Source organism: Photinus pyralis, unplaced genomic scaffold (assembly GCF_008802855.1).
Source record: "Photinus pyralis isolate 1611_PpyrPB1 unplaced genomic scaffold, Ppyr1.3 Ppyr1.4_LG7, whole genome shotgun sequence".
NCBI classification, from domain to species: Eukaryota; Metazoa; Arthropoda; class Insecta; order Coleoptera; family Lampyridae; genus Photinus; species Photinus pyralis.
Window position 1 is genome coordinate 41,020,855 of NW_022170738.1, and position 21,225 is coordinate 41,042,079.

The 21,225-nt window shown below is 34.8% G+C and overlaps 1 long non-coding RNA gene across 2 annotated transcripts in view; it reads right to left on the reverse strand.

The window, feature by feature from the left end:
* Positions 1-20,790, reverse strand: part of LOC116177158 — a 160,900-nt gene extending 140,110 nt beyond the window's left edge. Inside the window, exons 1-6 of one of the 2 annotated variants that reach the window (XR_004146616.1) lie at positions 20,667-20,790; positions 9,601-9,702; positions 8,855-9,463; positions 8,615-8,695; positions 7,829-8,476; positions 7,436-7,565 (exon numbers count right to left, since the gene is read on the reverse strand). This is a non-coding gene — a long non-coding RNA (uncharacterized LOC116177158). Of the gene's footprint in view, positions 1-7,435; positions 7,566-7,828; positions 8,477-8,614; positions 8,696-8,854; positions 9,464-9,600; positions 9,703-14,731; positions 14,813-20,666 lie in introns of those variants that run through there. The other variant, XR_004146617.1, reaches the window with a different exon arrangement.
* Positions 20,791-21,225: the final 435 nt, after the last annotated feature.

Below are 21,225 nucleotides of genomic sequence, written 5' to 3' on the forward strand. Positions count from 1 at the left end.
GTTTATTTGGCAAAAGGCCATTTCTGAAATCGGAAAACTCTTAAATCTGTATTACCTTTTTTAGACAACATTCGTGGGTTAATCAAGGAGGTTATCGAAAGTGTCACTTTTTATATAGTCATTATAACTACTTCTGCGACTTTTGAATAGTCATTTCTGCTCATTCTTCTTTTAAAATATGTATTTATTATTATACTGTATAACTGTAAATAATTGTAACATTATAAAGTATATTAAAATTTAAAACCTAATTTTGTTCGCTAATTACCAAAGTAACGAAAGCGCACAAACTGTTCCAAATTCAGAGGAATTGCATAGATAACTTTGTTATTGTTAAAGATAATTTTTTAATGGCGACCAAGACACGGTCGGTGTTTTCTAAACTGTGTAAAAAATGTAATAACGTACCGGTAAATGGTCCAATATGAATGTTACATGGGCATTAAATACAAAGTGCAGTTTACGTTACGTGATTTTGCTTACGATTTCCCGTATGATTTTTCGTACGATTATTCATTCGACTTTTGTTAGGGGTGGTTTTCTGTTTACGTTATACGATTTGCTATCAACAATTACGAGTAAGTATGAGCGGACTTCAAAACAGGACAACTCGCTAGAGAAATCGTAAGCAAAATCACATAACGTAAACTTTACTTTAAAAAAAGGTGTTATAGTTCAGGGAATAGAGGGTTTTAACTTGCAAAATGAGAAGTAGTTCCAATTTCTTTTGCATGTCATAGACAGTCATCTGGTGGTTAAGAATCTAAGTTTTCGACCTCCCACCCCTTGTGCTTCCCCCGTACCACCCCCAAAATCCTTGAAATTTGGTTGGTTTCTTAGTTTTGCAATCATGTCTTTTTAATGGTTCACTTAAAAAAAAATATTGTTATCAGAAATTGTAGACCATAAAATTCTACACAACTTGATACACTATTTTTATTAAAAAAGATATAGAGCTTGAGAGTTGGTTATATTTTTAAGAATTCTGAAATTTCTATGTAGATTAAAGTATGAAGTATTTTCCTAACAGACTTTTACTTCATACTTTAATTAAAACCCACCGAACTCTAAAAAAATGGAGCAATTCATTAACCATATTCTATGTAGATGTTTCAACCAACTTTCATACTTTATCTCTATACCTAATTAAAACTTTTATGAGAAAATATCTTGAATTTATTGTGTTGTAAAGCCCTCTATTCTGCACCCTTACCAAACTTGCAACCCTTGCTGTGAGATTGTAGCGCTTTCTAATATACATTTGAAATTAAAAAATTTCCTCACTTCAGTTCAGTTTCACCCCCCCCCCCCCTCACGCGCGGTAGGAATAGATATTTAAACGCTCTTGTGGCGATTGTGAAGTTAGTCAGAGAGTACAAAGCTTAGGTATTACCCTGGGTATATTCCTACCGCGGTTGGGGGAGGATGAAAGATATGAAGGATGAAGCTGAACTGAAGTAAGATAATTTTTTTGTTTCAGGCATATATTGGAAAACCCTACAATCTCACAGTGATTCAAGTATCCCATTAGCAAGGGTTGCAAGTTGAATGATTATGAATCCCGTTTTGTAAGGGTGCAGCGTAGGGGGATTTATACCACGCTAAGTTCAAGATATTTTCTCATAAAACTCTTAATTATAGAGATAAAGAAGAAATTTGGTTAAAACATCTACATAGAAATTTCAGAATTCTTAAAAATATAAGCAACTCTCAAGCTCTATATCTTTTTAATAAACATTTCACAAAAAAGTAGTGCATATCAAAGGTGTGTAGAATTTTATGATCTACAATTTCTGATAACAATATTTTTTTATAAAATGGACCTATAAAAAGATATGATTGAAAAACTAAAAAACCAACCAAATTACTTTGGTTTTAAGGGTGGTGCGGGGGAAGCACAAGGGGTGGGAGGTCGAAAACTTGGATTCTTAACCACCAGATTTCATGACATGCAAAAAAAATTGGAACTACTTCTCGTTTTGCAGGAAATGGTCCATTTTCAGTCTCTATTTCCTGGACTATTATGTTAAGTGATACTTCTGGTGTATGTACGAAACCGAACCCAGATAGAAATTTGAATGAAAGTTTGAATGTTCAATGTGGTTGGTGCTCTCAAAACCTCTATCCTTCAAATTATCGTTGGCTTCCGTTTTGTAGCAGCACCAAAAGTCGGTGTAAGGACTTTGTGTCGAGACTTCGAAGGACCTCATTGCATTTATTTGTAAAATAGTGGATTCTTGGCCCGGTAGTCTACGTAGTCCAACAACAATAGCGACCTTGCTTATATCCTGAAGAACATGTGTATCAATGTCCAAAGTGATCGGACGTTTCTACACAAAGTTATCGTGCACACGGAGAGACGGCAGAGATACAGACAGACAGACGGACCGACAGACGGTCACACAGCCGGACAGACAGACAGCAATACAAAATTATAAATCAGAGAAACACAGTCCACTGATTGTAAAGCAAGTTGGAAAGTACTCGAGGCGCGTTTTGTGCGACGGATCGAGGTTTTATTAGCAACCTCATTTTATAAATATAATCTGCATGCAAAGAATTGTGACCCAAAGCCCAAAGCTAATGCTTCAAACCCGAGGATCCTACAATGATTCCTTCAAGAGCTATACTTAAAAAACCTTTGCAGCCGACCGAACAGCCAAAGCGGTATTTTTTTCAAAATGTTAATTCACTGGAGATGTTAATGATTAACTTTCACGAGATAATTAGTTTCTCTTTATCGTCGTATTTAACACAATAAAACTTTTGAACATTCTCTAGGTATTTAATTTAGACGTCCAAAATAGCAAGCTTAGGTTCTCCCGTAGTTTCCACGGAAATAATATTGTATTCTGTTCTGAACTTCATTTCATATCGTGCTCTGCATCCCATATTTGATAAGAATGACATATGTCATTGGAATTAACGATGATTTGTTTCTCTTTATCTACCTTTGCCATTAAGTGATCATTTCATCTAGCCTTATAGTTAAAAAGACATTTAGCCTACTAATTCAAACCTATTAAAATGTCAATTTAACACCTGCTATAAAATAAAAGGTTTTGGTATTGCTTCCATGGAAACATTTTTTTAAAGATGAAAACAACATCATAATTTCAGAATGTGATGTCATCGCAAAAAATGTTAAATGGCACCCTATGTATTTTAGTATTTTGTTTTTTCTCACGTATATCTTAAAGTAAAGTAAATTATTTTATAAAAACAATTAAATACAATATTGAACTGCGGAGACCGTGTAAACAGAATGAGGAGGAATGGGACATATTTCGGAGGCACATTTTCGCGGATTGTTCGAATCGTGACTGAAGTTTTTTATATTCTCAACATCTGTATCTAATTTTTTGATAAGATGCTAGATACGTCCCCAATTTTACTTGACCTTCTAAGTTAAGAACAAATTTTAACTTGTTCATCACAATCCCTGCGGTTTACTCCGGTCGCCCTATTAATAGTCCCTTCGTTTATATTATTCTGATATTATTATAACTCATGTAATTACATTTTGGTCAGTATTTTATTTTCAATAGAGCCTAGGTACTCCCAAGCATTTCAAAGTCTTATTTATTAAATAGCCCACAAGCACCCCGTTCGTGTTACAGTTACGTGTTAAACAACACCCCTTAGGTGTTACAATGAGTACAATTTTGCTTTTTTTTGTTAAAACCTATTTTATAATTTAAAATTCAATTTTTCTAAATTGTGTTTAATCGTCATTGCTAATTCCAAACATCATTCGAATGAAATCGTCATAAAAGAGGGCTCAACAATGAAGCATAGTCCCCTTTTACGTGAGGTGGCTTACGGTACGTGGGTACCTCATATCTGTGCAGGTGCATACGATAAATTGCAATTTACATAATTTATTTTTCGACAACGTTTCATATTGTCCCAAACAATACAGCTGGTTCAATTTGTAGCAAAGGAGACATGCTAAGTTAAGGAAGAGATTCTTGTAAATTTTCTAATTGAATTTGAAAATAAAGGAAAATTAATTAAATCAACATAGAAGCTGCCATTTCAAAAGTATAACATATAACAAAATGAATGAATTAGAGAAGCAGAACAATGAATGATCTGGGTTCCCGTGACAATACATGATGGATAAGGTCGATTTCATCTCTGCTGCCTGCACTACACAATCCATAAGATAAGAGATATAAGGCTACAGTAACAATGGAATCATTTATTTGTAAGCCGGTTACTTGCTGCTCTGCTGTCGCAACTTAACTAATTATAGACTATTTCAGATATGATTTTTCAATCTGAATTTATTAGCTGTTTGTTCCCTTGTATCTACGTGTGCTCGCCTTTATCGTCTCATTGCAATGTGACATTCTTTTTAAATATACACGACAGATCGTTATATTCATTTTTTAATGCTACAGTCGGGAGGGTGGATCATTTATCAAATATTTATACATAGCAGGTAGGTACGGTCGTTATTGCAAGATTGCCTTCTCTTGTTTTACTCAACGAAGCAGCCCAGCGGCATTTGGCAAACGCCGAGTGTCATTTAGTTTTTGCAATTTTAATTGGATATGTGTGGGCCCCCAGCCCCCAGAAAATACTAGGTTCTTGATCAATATTGAAACAGTTCTAATTCAAAAGTGAAGTGAACAACCGAGTGGGGCCGTTATTGCGTGATGATTGATTTAAAAAAAACTTGGTGCTCGCGGAACAATTACCACTTTTTTCAAAGAATTTTCCCACACTTTTTGAATTACCATCAAAATTGTTAAAATTAATAGCAATAACTACCATAAAAAATTCATTTACATTTTCAGAAATCATTTATGTAATTAATTCGTTTGCTCTTTTTCATGTTCAAATATGTATTGTATCCTTTGTTTCACAGCAACCCAGAATGTTGGGAAGGTGTAAGTTATACAATAAATTTCTATAAATACAGGGTGAGTTTTTTTTTCATTTTAAGCATTGGGATTTCCGAAACCGTAAGACATGCAGATTCGGTTAAATGAGGAAAGAGTTGTTGTTTTAAGAGCTTATTTTAGATATGCTGTTGTTTTTTTTTAAATTCACACTTTACTAGATATGAGCGAAATACAGATTTAGTGATTTTTCTTTTAAATGTTATTAAAAATACACCCAAATGACACGAATAAAAGCTTTAGACATTTTAATGATTAACCTGATGAACATAGGTACTAATTTCCTCCTATATTTTACAACTTTTGTGTTATAAATGGTAGTTATTTTGGTATTTTTAAAAAGGACAAATTTTTCTCTGCCTAACGTACTTAAATAAATAAATTAATTAATTAATAAACGCGCTGCAGCAATTTTCGTATTATTGAGAGGTAAATAAAACGAGTTTGCCATGGAAAACAATATCTAGTGAGATAGGTAATAGTGTAACTGTGGCACATTTGACATATTTAAAAGTGATCTTCGAAAATTCACTAGAAAGTGAAATGAATAATCATATTCATTACACTATTAAAAATAGATCGTATCATGCCATGGAAATACTGCTGTTAAGTTATTTGTTATAATTGGCTGAGTAATTAAGAGGACAAACATGTTTCCCATGACAAACTCTGTTTTTACTACTCTCAATAATACAGCCAGTTCTGTATCATGTTCATTTGTCAAAGTAAGTACCTACAACAAATCACCGTAAACAGAAAAAAATGCACTTTTAAAAATGTCACAGCCAACTATGGTTGCCATTTAAAAAATCGTCCATATCTACTAAACTGTCGATTTAAAAAAAAACAAAAGCATAGCTTGAATAAGCTCTTAAAACGACAACTCTTTCCTCATTTAACCGAATCTCTATGACTTACGGTTTCCGACATCCTAATGCTTTAAATGTAAAAAAAACTCACCCTGTATATAGTATATTAAAATATTAGTTTATAATGTAAGCATTGTAAGCGATTAAGATTGGAGCATTGAATAAAAACCTTTTTCTTAAACTACTTTAGAAACAACTACTTTCGTCTCTTAAAAGGGCGAGGAAAATGTAATTTTCTTCTGTAGTGAGGAAAGTAAAAAACAATTGCTGCGTTAATGACATTTAAAATTTAAACATACCCCTATCTAGATTGCTATGTGTCAAACTTTATTATTGCGTACGATAATTTTTCAATTTTTAGTCTCAGAAAAAATTATGTGTAAAACTTGAGAAGAAAGTGTTTTTCAACTCTCGTACTCGGTCAAACTTTGAACTCGATTTGAAAAGATAAAGAATCCCTTCATACAATTTCTGGTATAACTTTTAAAAATCTTTGTGGAATTCTTCCCAGGTTATCCCATTGAATTCTCAATAGAATTTTAACACTCAAGGATGTCCTAAACGAAAAAATATGCAAAAGACTTCCCGAGATACCGTTGAAAAAGTCTTAGAAAGTTTCTGAAAAATTGTTGACTCTGAACAACCTCGGAAGAATTTCCCCATGAATTTCTGATTCATTCTCAGGTAATTGCAATTGCAGAATTGTAGCAAAAATATGAGAAAATTGCCGCAATTTTTCGTGAATTCTCTGGGAGTATTGATTCTATGGGTGCTTTCGTAAGAAAATTCTATTTCCACCACGGAGAGGGGGAGGGTTAGATATAGTCATTAACAGAATTTTCAAAAATTTGTGCTTGTTTGAATGACGTTGCAATGGAAATGTCAGTAGGGTGCCCGCACTGTTAAATAGGGACGCAAGAAGATTAATCGTAAAATCCTCAAAATGTGTGAGAAATAATCGAAACGTAACTAATGATACGTGCTACCGGAGTTTATAAACAAGGTCCTTTACAAATGATTTGTAAACATTTTAATCGGATTTAACCTTTTCGTATATGTGACAACGCTCACCGGTTTAATGGGATACCAAAAACATTAACAGAAACAACGACCATTAAAATTACAATATATTGATGAGAAAGTCCCGAATTACGTGCCGTCTTTCTTTTTCTAAACCGAATTTATACCGCCTGCGTTTCAGTGGCTTACTTTTTATTATGAAATATTTTGTAATCAATTTATTTTATAATGCGCCTGTTTTATGTATTTTATGTTAATTAACAAGTTTTGGTAACAAAATTCTGAGAATCCGTACCTGAGGTTGTTACCTCGGGTTACGTTCGAGTTTTAAAACAACTGTCAATTTGGAGAGTCAAAAATTTGAACATCTTAAAAGTTTATTTATCGCACGTGCATTTTTAAATTGTGACGTTTGGGTCGCGGTAAAAATATAAACGAATTCTTGACGAGGTTTTTGTAATACGAGATGGGGTCACAAAAACGACGCAGGGATCAAAATATAGCTACTAATAATAATAATAATTCAACTCTTTAACAGACAATGAGGTTCGTGTTTTAAACAAAACAGCTGCAATACCCTCAGTTTGTTTGATCTAGTAACGTAATTGGTTTAGCTAAGACTTTTAAATTAGGTACCTTTATTTGCGTGAAGATGACATCGTTCTTAATCGTCATGGAGGGGGAGAGTTGGCGATAGAGGATCTCCAACTGCACTCGTACAGCACGTTCGTGGACCACTGGCAAGCGGGTTAAGATATTCCAAACACTGAAAAGTGAAATATTATAAATTTAAAAAGGCTGCAGTAAAAAGTAGTAAAAGAATGTGCAGAATTAAAATATATTGGACAATCCTTACGGTATTTAGTAAAAGGCTTAAATAAAAAATTGAAAAATCAAATAGGTCCTTGCTAACAAATAAGCTATCGGTCGTTTTATAGATAGGAAGCACTTTTTTTATGACTGATGTATCTAATCAAAACAACAAGCAATGGGCTATTCTGATAGACTCAAAAACGATGGCGTACTAACCTAGTTCGATTGAAACTTGAGATTCTTCACCAGGATCGAGGGTAGACTTGAATCCGGTCATCTGTGAACAAACAGTGAGATTAGTACACCCGCCAAAGTATACTCATCAAGTGTGTTTGTTCAATAATTAATTAGCTAATCAGAGATGACTCAGGAACAATCATCTAAGAGTAACTAATCATTACATAAACGTACACGTTTGTAACGATTACTCACCAACCTTTAAAAACCAAAAACCTGATCTCCACGCAATACTAAATGGGGTATGATCAAACTCCAAGACATTGTTCCTTGGAAACATAATGACTGGCTACAGTACTTCTTCGCGGAGAAAAACCGTTCACTTCACTAAATTGGTATGGCTATAAATTCATGGCCATAACAATTCATATGGAGCGAACTGCTGATGACCATTCCAAGAATTACTGCTGCCAGTCTATTACGCCACCAAGATTAACGCTCAGAGAGTTAACCACAACTCAGTTAGAACTACAAAACGAAGATCGGCTAAAATTATTCGTTGATTCTTATTTTAGTCACTTTATGCACTATTCACTTTTCCCCCACTGCTAAATACACAAAAAAAATGCAACAAGTCATGCTTAGAACAGGAAAAATCCTACCTTTATAAGGCTGCCCTTCTGGAATCTGAAACAAAAGAAAATACCTTAAAATAATGAAGACATTTTTTCGAAATAGTTAACTGTGAGTCTATGTTTTCTTTTTGAAATACATTACGTTATGAATAGTGACTACGTATGCTCAAATTAAATATTATAAACGTACCCTTTAGCCTTATTCATTCCGTTTTGGACCGCAGGACGCTGCTACCCGCACTCGGCGTTCAGGCATGGTGAGTTGGGATAACTGAAAAGTGAGAAATATATATTACAAAAGAGCTCTCGTGGTTTTTGTGTAAAACTATAGTTACTGGACATTTGGTTTACATAAACTATGAGAAATTAACATGGTAGTAAGTTCGGGGCCAACCAAATCGGGTTATATTAAAACCAATTGTGTACTTACCTCATTGGCCCGAATCGTGGTCAACAGAATCGAGATCAGAAGTGGATTCCTCACAAGCAGATGAAGGACGAGGGCAGCGGAATCATCGGCACTGTGAACAATCGAAAAGTTGTGTAGGTAATCATGTTATTACAACCAATTAACGACCCTGTTCGTTTATTAATCAGTCTTTCATCCCTCTCGGTTTTACAATGTTAAGCTCATCTTATACATTAATAAGCGAACATGAGCCTATGGTGGATTAATCACTTACCTTCCCTTAAAAAACATCAAAATGATCTTCGTATGACAATCCTTGGTAATGAAAAACTTGACTGGAATACTTCCTCATAACCTGATTTACAACAAAGCACCCAATACGGCTATGAAACATAGTCATACCGGAGGATTTAGAGTAAACTGTATCATGCCACGAGAGAATCATTGCAATCAGTCTTACATCGCCAAGATGACTATACGAAGGTCGGTTAAAATAATTACCTGGTTGATTTTCTTTGTAGTCACAGTATTCACTATTCACTCCCCCCTCTTCTAAATACATAAAAAAATATCACAACCCATGCACAGAAAAAGAAAAATCCTACCTTTATAAGGCTGCCCTTCTGGAATCTGAAACAAAAGAGAATTCGTTAAAAAGATGAAAACATTTGTTCAAAGTAGTTAATAGTTGAATCTCTATGTTACTTTTGTTCTGTTTTTGGAATACATTACATTGTGAATGCTCAAATTAAATATTAGATACGTACCCTATAGCCTTATTTCTTCGGGTTCGGACCGCTGGACGCAGCTACCCGCACTCTGTCCACCCTCCTATCGTAATCCAGAATCCAAGGCTGTCCTTCTCGAATCTGAAACAAAGAACAGAAATCTACATTAAAACTATGCAAAAATACTACAAATTTCAAAATGCACCTCAAAGAAGCATGGGTAATTGTAACTACTGGCAAAACAAATTTCCCCTAGTACCAATTGCTGGCATTCACACTTAACAGAATTGCCACTTTCCAGTAAAATACTCATAATCGACGGAGGAAAAGGAAAAGCTACTTTCTTATTTAAAAAAACCTTTTTAAGAAAATTACAAAATTCGAAATTTCACATCTAATGCATATGAGATGGAGAGACGGACGAATGTATAATTTTCGTTGTGCTTTACCGCAAATATCAAGTTACTATTTTTCATCCGGGAAATAGAAACTGAAAATGGACATGCAAAACGAGAAATAGTTCCAATGTTTTGCATGAGGAAAGAGGAAGAATCACCATTGTAACCTGGAACATTCAAGGATGGAGAAGTAATGATAAAGAGGTAACTAAAGGAGCTAAAGAAAACGAACGTGGACATATTAATAATCAGTGAGACAAAAAAAGGGAATGGAACGGAAAATTTAGAAGGTATGGTACATTGTTGGAGAGCAGTAAACCAAGAGCGTAGGGCGAAAGCGGAAATAGGAATCCTCATGCAAATGCTCATGCTTTTGCAAATACCAGAACATGGTAAAAACGTTGCAACCAATTAATAAAGGAATAATGAAACTCAGTTTTGAGTATACGTAGAAGAGACACCATGATACTAGGGGTATAAGGACCCAAAGAGGATAGCCCAGATGCAGAAAAAAAAGTGAATTTATGGACCCTCTAACGGAAAAATAGAAAGAATTAAGACAACAGAACAAATAATCATTGCCGGCGATCTAAATGAAAGAACAGTAAGAAAAATTAAGAATGAAATAGTAGCGCAATTTTGGGAACATTGACAACGGAGAACGAATAATAGATTTGTGTGAATTATACGGGGTGTCAATTTTAAAACTTGCAGTCGGCCATATTTTCCAAACTAAAGATGATATTGGAAATCGCGAAAACCGATTCAGGGGTATCGAGGGGGAACCAGAGTGACAACCCCCATCCCCCTTAACCTCCCCAGTCCCCTCTCTTCAAAAATCCTAAATGGCAACCCCATACTTGTGACACATTGTTGGAAAGCTACTGAAAAATGCTCTCCAGTGGTACCAATAAAGTCAATATTGATTAAAGAAAATTTAAGAAAAATTTAATAATTAACAAATAAACTAAATGTTGACATTAAGGGATTTATGGCAAATTGGCCAAGAATTTCAACCTGAGCTGCTTCATTAAGGAATCTTGGTTGCTTTTTTTTTATTGATAAATAACAGATCCAGTTTCTTCGAATTTAGCGACCAAACCTTAAACATAGGCATGGCTTAATTTTTATTTTTTTTTGTTAATTATTAAATTTTTATTAAATTGTCCTAATGAACATTGGCTTTATTGCTACCACTAGAAAGCATTTTTCAGTAGCTTTCCAACGATGTGTCACAAGTATGGGGTTGCCATATAGGATTTTTGAAGAGGGGGAGCTTGGGGATTAAAGGGGGTGGGGGGTTGTCACTCATATCGTCATTCTGGTTAGCCCTCGATACCCCCGAAACGGTTTTCGCGATTTTCAATATCATCTTTAGTTTGGAAAATATGGCAGACTGCAAGTTTTAAAATTGACACCCTGTATAACCTCAAAATAACAAACGGAGAACACTACAATAATAATCAAAGATGTAAGAGTGAAAAGAGGGGCCGAATGCGGTAACGACCACAAATTGCTAGTAGCAAATATGGAATTCAGGTGGATGGGCAAGAAAACGATAAAAGGCACGATACGGCGACAAAGGGAGGAAAAGTTCATAAGGAATCAAAGCTAAAACTTTATCTGCTGGAAGATGAAACAGTATGGGAATTATATCAAAGAAGGTGAAAATAAATGCACGAATACTATTAGGAGAAATAGAAGAAACAACGAAATAATATAAATGTGCATGTAGCGAAACAATCAAGTTACGGCAAAAAATAATTAATTCATCGAGGGGGGGAGAGAGGAGCCTGAAGACGGCGAAATTTGATGGGTGTCCGGTACACCTTCAGAGTATTGCAAAAAATTCAAGGATTCTAGAATAACTCCCCTAAAAGTGGGTCCGAACGGAAGGAGGGTCGGGCGGACGGACAAAAAGTAAACAATAGCACGAAGATACCTTTGTGTATGTTATTGCTTTTGAAAAAGAATTTATTTACAAAATTGTTTCCCTACGTTACTCATTGCAATTGAAAATATCATATTAATAACACTTTCCGATTTACGCACAGAAGTACGGACGGACGGGTGCGAAGGATGGGTCGTCTTCCCAAGGATTTTACCTAATACGATTAGTCATAGTGGCTATACATACAGGGTGGTGCACGGTAAGTACAAACATAGGGATTTAACATGGGAAATTAGTTTTATGCAAAATCCTGCCCTCCTGTACATTTTACAGAAAAAACTGTAGAGTTTAAAGTTGTTCAGAATTAAAAAATGCATACAAAACTGTTTATACAAGTTTTATTAAGCTTTTCGTATACCCGCAAATTTAAAAATAAATTTCAACATTACCGTTATTAATGGCAATTCATAAAACAACAAAAGTCATGGCTATTGCTACTAAATAACAGAAATGTTGAAACTTATTTTTAAATTTGCGGGTATACGAAAAGAGTAATAAATTTTGTATAAACATTTTTGCATGCATTTTTTAATTCTGAACAACTTTAAACTCTACAGTTTTTTCTGTAAAATGTACAGGAGGGCAGGATTTTGCATAAAACTAATTTCCCATGTTAAATCCCTATGTTCCTACTTACCGTGCACCACCCTGTATAGTACGTTTAGTTGGCCCACTACATCTGGTGTGTGCATCTAGTTATTTACTACAGTATGAACTGAGATGAAAGATGAGTATTAGGAGAAAGGCAGGTGTCTTTAATTTATAAATCCGCATTTACTATGTGTCAGAAAAACTCAGCACTTGCAAATAAATACCACCAAATTAGATCTATTTTGCGATCAATTGGTGAGAAAAATCGTCTCGTGTAACGGAAATTGTTTGAACCTATAACCACGTAGCCCATTATCTATAAAACGTACCTAATTCAAAAATTTAAAATATTTGCAAATTGATTCAACGTAATTTTAGTTGATTAGTATAAATACGAGATTATTTTGAAATATTATCTTTTGATTTCACCTAAACGATCGCATCTGGTGATGACGTGGCGCGTTATCTCTGCACATGTGGCAGGTAACGCTTGAGTTTCAACTTTTAATTTAACATTCGGATAGTTTTAGAATGGAAATGTTTACACTACGATTTGTTTAATTTGTTCATATGAGAGTTAATAACCTGTTTTTCGATTTCCAAGTGATCCCATGTGACGAAAACCCACTTTGGAACATCTTAACCATAAGCAACTAGTTATCTTTTGACTAATAATGAACCTAAACCACCGAAAAAAAACCAAAACCTTTGCTAACAAATTTCTAAATTTTTGCGTCATGGTAGTGATTCCTAATAGGTACAAGAGGATATGGTTTTTTTATGATGGGTACATTTAACTACGTATCCTTTTACCGCCCGAATTAAATAATGTAAAAACTCACCCTTTAAGTCTTATTAATTAAGTCTCTCCAAGGGAAGAATCACTACGATACACCATTGGAAAAACACGAACTACAACCGTCGAAGTTTCTCGCGTTAATACAATCGAGATTCGGGATCGTGACGTAGACGGATAGGTATAGGTAACAAATGAGACAGAAAACAAGTGCCTTATCGGAATACTTTGCTAAGAGGTTATTTTTGCGCATTTCCCATCGTCAAAGGTGGAATTTATTCACAAATTTTGAAAACACTCAAAGTTTTGGGTACAGTTTAATCAAAATATGCAACGCTATCTAAATTTTGATTTGTTGGAAAATTGAATTTGAAGGTAATTATTTCAATTAAGTTAACGGATGGCACAAGTTTGTTGTTTGAAATTCTTATAGAGCACATTTGGGACATTGGTATTCTTTTTATGTTTTAACTTTAGTGAAAACCAAAAATTTTTTTCCGCTGGGGCATGACGGAATTGCTATTTTCTCACAAACACTATTTTATACACAGTTAGCCTAATTTTTCTATACTTATACAAATGGTTCCATACCAAAAAACTTAGTTTTCACGATTTTCAACACAGTTTACTAAAGCGGGACTTCTTCGAATAGAAAACCAGTTAAATAATACTAGCTCTCATTTATGGAAAAAAAATGGCTATTATGATTTGGGCTGCAAACGTTTTTAACATAAAAGTTAAACATGTCAAAAAGGGATAAATTTACCTATAAGACGTGACACATGAAATGTGTGAACGTCAGAAAAACTGAGCACTTGCAAACAAATACCGACAAATTAGATCGATTTTGCGATCAATTGGCGAGAAAATGTTCTCTTTGTTTTAACCTTTAACCACGTAGAGCGCATTATGTATAAAAGTGAGAACGTAATTCAAAAATTTGAAATTTTTCCAAAGCAATTAACGTAATCTAAGTTGATTAATATAAACACGCGATTATTTTGAAATCGTTTCTTTTCTTTACACATCAACGGCCGCATCTGGTGATGACGTGGCGCGTTATCTCTGCACATGTGGCAAGGTAACGCTCACAATTTCGAATTCTAATCAATATTGGGATAGTTTTAGAATGGAAATTTTTACACTTACGATTTATTTAGTTTGTTCATATGAGAAATAATTACCTTTTTGGATTTCTACGTTAACCCATGTCACGAAAACCCATTTTGGAACATCTTAACCATGAGTTACTAGTTACCTTTTCGCTATTATGAACCTAAACCACCAACTATAGAGAAACCAAACCTTTTGCAAACAAATTTTTGTTTCATGGTAGTGAATGCTACTAGCTACAAGAGGGTATGGTTTTTTTATGATGGGTACATTTAACTACGTATCCTTTAACCGCCCGAATTAAATAATGTAAAAACTCACCCTTTAAACAGTATTAAATCAGTCTCTCCATGAGAAAAATCACTACCAAACACCATGGGAAAAACACGAACTACAACCGTCGATGTTTCTCGCGTAACTACAATCGAGATTCGGGATCGTGACGTAGACGAATAGGTAGGTAACAAGTGAGACAGAAAACAAGTGCCTTATCGGAATACTTTGCTAAGAGGTTATTTTTGCGCATTTCCAATCGTCAAAGGTGGAATTTATTCACAAATTTAGAAAACACTCGGCGTTTTGGGTACAGTTTAATCAAAATATGCAACGCTATCCAAATTTTGATTTGTTGGAAAATTTGAATTTGAAGGCATTTCAATTAAGTTAGTGGATGGCCAAAGTTTGCTGTTTTAAATTCATATAAAGCATATTTGGGGCATTGGCATTCTTTTCGTCTTTTAACATTAGTGAAAATCAGCCATTTTTTCCGTTGGGGCATGTCGGAATTGCTATTTTTGATGTAGGTTGCTTCAAATGGTATCCAATTAGAAGTGGACTGTTTGGCGCGCTTCTAGTTTTTTTTTAATGGTTCCCAGAATACTTTCGGATTCTAGATTGAAGTTGCTGGTCTACTTTTGGGAAACTTTTGGGGTTTCTTGGATTTCCGACTACAAGAACTTTTTAAATATTGCGCTTTTTCCCAACGGATACCATTCGGGGTTTTCTGTTCACGCATTTGGTCGTGAGTAAAGGGTTAATTTTGGATTTGAACGATTAAAATTATATCGATTATATTTCTAATTTACCGAGGTTTTTACCACCCTCACGTTGGTAAGGGAGATAGTGGGCCGTATGAATAAAAATAAGCAAATGCTTATACTTGCAAAATTCAAAGTAAATACTCGTAAGTGTCCCTTTATACTGGTTTGTTTAGCAGCGCTGCACTGCGTCCTGTCCTTCTGCTTAGCAACGCTGCTAAGTCGCCTAGTACGAAGGAGCACTTACGAGTATTTACTTTGAATTTTTCAAGTATAAGCATTTGCTTACTTTTATTCATACGGACCATTGTATTGTGGAGAAAATGACCCCTCACTTTTTTCGATTTGTCGTCGAACACCCTGTACGTACGTATTAGGAGTTGGTATAGGGTGATCCTAAAATTGGACTCCACAGTCCACTTGTCACTTTTTTTATCATTTTTATTTATATTTGTGACGCGTTAGGATTGAGTTTACCAAAAAAATGAGTAGAAATAGTCGTGTGTGGTATCAAAATATTCGTCATGAAATACTCTTTTTTAAAAAGCTAATGAGTCATACTGTTTGCACTTGAAACCGGGTGTCAAATTCTTGACAAAACAGCTTCCTAGTTTCAAACTTTGAATGCGTAAACGCTGTTCTGTCAAGAATTTGGTATCTGGTTTCAAATCAATATTTATCACCACTAGGGGGTTGAAATTATTATGCATTCCCTTTGGTAGGAGTGCAGGGTGGGAGGATGTATGACACGATAAGTTCAAAACATTTTCACATACGAGGCTTAATTATAGAGATAATGTATAAAATTTCGTTAAATTACATAGAAATTTCAGAAAACTTCAAAATCTAAGCAACCCTGAAGCTCTAAGTATCTTTGTTAATAAAAATTTCACCAAAAAGTAGCTATACCTATCAAAGTTGTGTAACATTTGATGTTCTACAAATTCTGATAACATTTTTTTTCTAAAGTGAAGCTTTAAAAAGATATGACTGCATAACTAAGAAACCAATCAAATTTTGGAGGTTTTGACAGTGATACAGAGATAGCACAGGGGGTGGGTGGTCGAAAACTTGTATTCTTAGTTACCAGATGAACTTCTATGCCATGGAAAAATTGGAACTACTTCTCATTTTCTATTCCCTGGACTACTTTTCGCAGTGAAAATTTAACTGCAAGTATGTACTAACGGATAGATTTTGTATGCAAGTCAAAAAAGTATTTTCCAGTGAGTTAGTTGCAGACACGGAATTGCGGAGCAGGAACAGACGGATTCTTTCGTACGATTGCAAAAGATTCGCTCCAGACTCGGTCAAATATTTTATTACTATTGGAACATTGCAATAAGAAGTTAGTTGATAGTTTAAAAAGTTAAGGAAAGGGTGAAAATACTTTTTTGTACGTCACTGCTTTGAAAATGAATTTATTTAAAAAATTGTTTCGCGAGGGATGGGTCGTCTTCCGAGGGATTTTACCTAATACGATTAGTCATAGTGGCTAATACATATAGTACGTTTAATTGGCCTGGCCCACTACATCTGGTGTGTGCATCTAGTTATTTACTACAGTATGAACTGGGATGAAAGATGACTTTACATTGTATTAGGAGAAAGGCAGGTCTCTTTAATTTATAAATCTGCATTTCCTATGTGTCAGAAAAACTGAGCACTTGCAAATAAATACCGACAAATTAGATCCATTTTGCGATCAAATTGGTAAGAAAAATCTTCTCTTGTATACGGAAATTGTTTGAACCTTTTAACCACGTAGCCCATTAGGTATGTATAAAACGTACCTAATTAAAAAATCTAAAATATTTGCAAATTAATTCAACGTAATTTTAGTTGATTAGTATAAATACGAGATTATTTTGAAATAGTATCTTTTGATTTCACCTAAACGGTCGCATCTGGTGATGACGTGGCGCGTTATCTCTGCACATGTGGCAGGTAACGCTACATTTTCGAATTCTAATTTAACATTCGGATAGTTTTAGAATGAAAATATTTACACTACGATTTATTTAATTTGTTCATATGAGAATTAATAACCTGTTTTTCGATTTCCAATTGATCCCATGTGACGAAAACCCACTTTGGAACATCTTAACCATAAGCAACTAGTTATCTTTTGATTATTAATGAACCTAAACCACCGAAAAAAAACCGAAACCTTTGCAAACAAATTTCTATATTGCTATATTGCTATTAGCTACAGGAGGGTATGGTTTTTTTATGATGGGTACATTTAGTTACGTATTCTTTTACCGCCCGAATTAAATAATGTAAAAACTCACCCTTTAAACAATATTAATTCAGTCTCTCCAAGGGAAGAATCACTACGAAACACCATTGGAAAAACACGAACTACAACCGTCGACGTTTCTCGCGTTAATACAATCGAGATTCGGGATCGTGACGTAGACGGATAGGTATAGGTAACAAATGAGACAGAAAACAAGTGCCTTATCGGAATACTTTGCTAAGAGGTTATTTTTGCACATTTCCAATCGTCAAAGGTGGAATTTATTCACAAATTTAAAAAAACACTTAAAGTTTTGGGTACAGTTTAATCAAAGCATGCAACGCTATCCAATTTTGATTAGTTTTGAAAATTAAATTTGAAGGCAATTATTTCAATTAAGTTAACGGATGGCACAAGTTTGTTGTTTCAAATTCTTATAGAGCACATTTGGGGCATTGGCATTCTTTTCGTCTTTTAACTTTAGTGAAAATCAGCCATTTTTTGCGTTGGGGCATGACGGAATTGCTATTTTTGATGTAGGTTGCTTGGAATGGTATCCAATTAGAGCTGGACTGTTTGGCGCGCTTCTAGTTTTTTTAATGGTTCCCAGAATAGTTTCGGATTTTAGATTGAAGTTGCTGGTCTGCTTTTCGAAAATTTTTGGGGCTGCTTGGATTTCCGACTGCAAGAGCTTTTTAAACGTTGCGCTTTTTCCCAACACTACAGGGTTTTCTGTTTACACATTTGGTCGTAAAGGGTTTATTTTGGATTTGAATGTTATGTGTATTATATTTGTAATGTACCGAGGTTTTTACCACCCTCACGTTGGTAAGGGAGGTATTGTATTGGGGTAAAAAATGACACCCCACTTTTTTAACGTACACGTTTTGAAGCATCAGGAATCCGAATCAAATCAAATCTCAATTATGTCGATCGGTTTGTGTGACTGTACTCTCATTTCCGGCTAAACGGATGAACCGATTGGAACCAAATTTGGTACACATAAGTATTCTTAAGACATAATGGAAAGGGATGAAAACCGTTTCAACAGAACGCGCATGCATAGGTGTGCGGGTGGTATCTGTGCTAACCATGGCAATTTTGCCATATCGGATATCTTAACCAGGGTGATGCTACAAAACAAAAAAAATTGCTGTGGCCAGTACAGATACCACCCGCACAATTTTTACAAATGTATTTCAATTCTTAGTGAAGTTTGTTAATTTGACACACTTGCGCGATTCTGCCTCTTCCTTTTATGTCTAAGAAGCTGCGTACCAAATTTGATTCCAATCGGTTCGGCCGTTTAGCCAGAAACGAGAGTACAGACAGAGAGACCGAGAAACCGACCGACATCATCGAGATTTTGTTTAATTCGGATTCCTGGTGCTTCAATACCTGGATTTCCGTCAAAAAAATAGGGCGTGATTTTTTACCCCAATACAATACCTCTCTTTACCAACGTGCGGATGGTAAAAAGAAATGTAAATAAAGGCTCCGAAAATCGATTTACGCAAATAACCAATTTCAAATTATTTTCATTTTGAAAATTTCGTCGAGATCAGAATTACTTTTCTCTCCACGGTTACAAATACACATTTTGAAAATTTTTTACAAAGTCGGAATTGAGCATAGAACTTCTGAAAGTGTAATTCTAAAACAGAACACATTGAGGCCTCTAGTTGACAGAAGGTGGATACAATTACTCTAATGTGCTTAAGGTCTCTCTGCAAAACTCAATCAAGCATAATCCGCCACTGTACCTACTTTTCCACTATCAGAAAAATTTATTTCCCGATCGATGTGAGAAAAGTCGTTTTTCGGTAAATTTTATAGGCAAGATTATACGGTGTCCTATTACGAATGCCAGCTATATAAGTGTCGAGAAATTGCTTATGTTAATTGGATGTTCTACAATTTCTGATAACAATATTTTTTTCTAAAGTGAACCTTTAAACAGATATGATTGCAAAACTATATAAGAAACCAACAAAATTTCTAAGGCTTTGAGGGTGACACGGGGTCAGTACAGGGGGTAGGTGGTCGAAAACTTGGATTCTTAATTACCAGATGAACTTTTATGGAACGCAAAAATTTTCGTACGATTACAAAAGGTTCTCTCCAGACATGCGTACGTGGAGAGATGTACGGTCAGAAATTCTATTTTTATTGGAACATTGCAGTGAAAAATTAGTTGATAGTTTAAAAAGTTAAGGAAAGGGTGAAAATACTTTTTTGTACGTCACTGCTTTTAAAAAAGAATTTATTGCGATAAAAGATGTGTTTACGCTGTATTAAGGGAGAGCGGCAGGTATTTTTAATTTATAAACCCGCATGTGTCAGAAAAACTGAGCACTTGCAAACAAATACCGACAAATTAGATCGATTTTGCGATCAATTGGCGAGAAAATGTTCTCTTTGTTTTAACCTTTAACCACGTAGAGCGCATTATGTATAAAAGTGAGAACGTAATTCAAAAATTTGAAATTTTTCCAAAGCAATTAACGTAATCTAAGTTGATTAATATAAACACGCGATTATTTTGAAATCGTTTCTTTTCTTTACACATCAACGGCCGCATCTGGTGATGACGTGGCGCGTTATCTCTGCACATGTGGCAAGGTAACGCTACAATTTCGAATTCTAATCAATATTGGGATAGTTTTAGAATGGAAATTTTTACACATTCGACTTATTTAGTTTGTTCATATGAGAAATAATTACCTTTTTGGATTTCTACGTTAACCCATGTCACGAAAACCCATTTTGGAACATCTTAACCATGAGTTACTAGTTACCTTTTCACTATTATGAACCTAAACCACCAACACTATAAAGAAACCAAACCTTTTTTTTGCAAATTTTTGTTTCGTGGTAGTGATTCCTAATAGGTACAAGAGGGTATGGTTTTTTTATGATGGGTACATTTAACTACGTATCCTTTTACCGCCCCAATTAAATAATGAAAAACACTCACCCTTTAAACAGTATTAATTCAGTCTCTCCATGGGAAAAATCACTACCAAACACCATTGGAAAAACACGAACCACAACCGTCGTCGTTTCTCGCGTTACTATAATCGAGATTCGGGATCGTGACGTAGACGGATAGGTATAGGTAACAAATGAGACAGAAAACAAGTGCCTTATCGGAATACTTACCTAAGACGTTATTTTCGCGCGCGCGCTCTCTCCAATTTCCAATCGTCACAGGTGGAATTTATTCATGAATTTAGAAAACAGGCAGCGTTTTGGGTACAGTTTAATCAAAATACGCAACGCTATCCAATTTTGATTAGTTTGAAAATTGAATTTGAAGGCAATTATTTCAATTAAGTTAATGGATGGCCCAAGTTTGCTGTTTTAAATTCTTAAAGAGGATATTTGGGGCATTGACATTCTTTTCGTCTTTTAACTTTAGTGAAAATGAGCCATTTTTTCCGTTGGGGCATGACGGAATTGCTATTTTTGATGTAGGTTGCTTGAAATGGTATCCAATTAGGACTGGACTGTTTGGCGCGCTTCTAGTTTTTTTA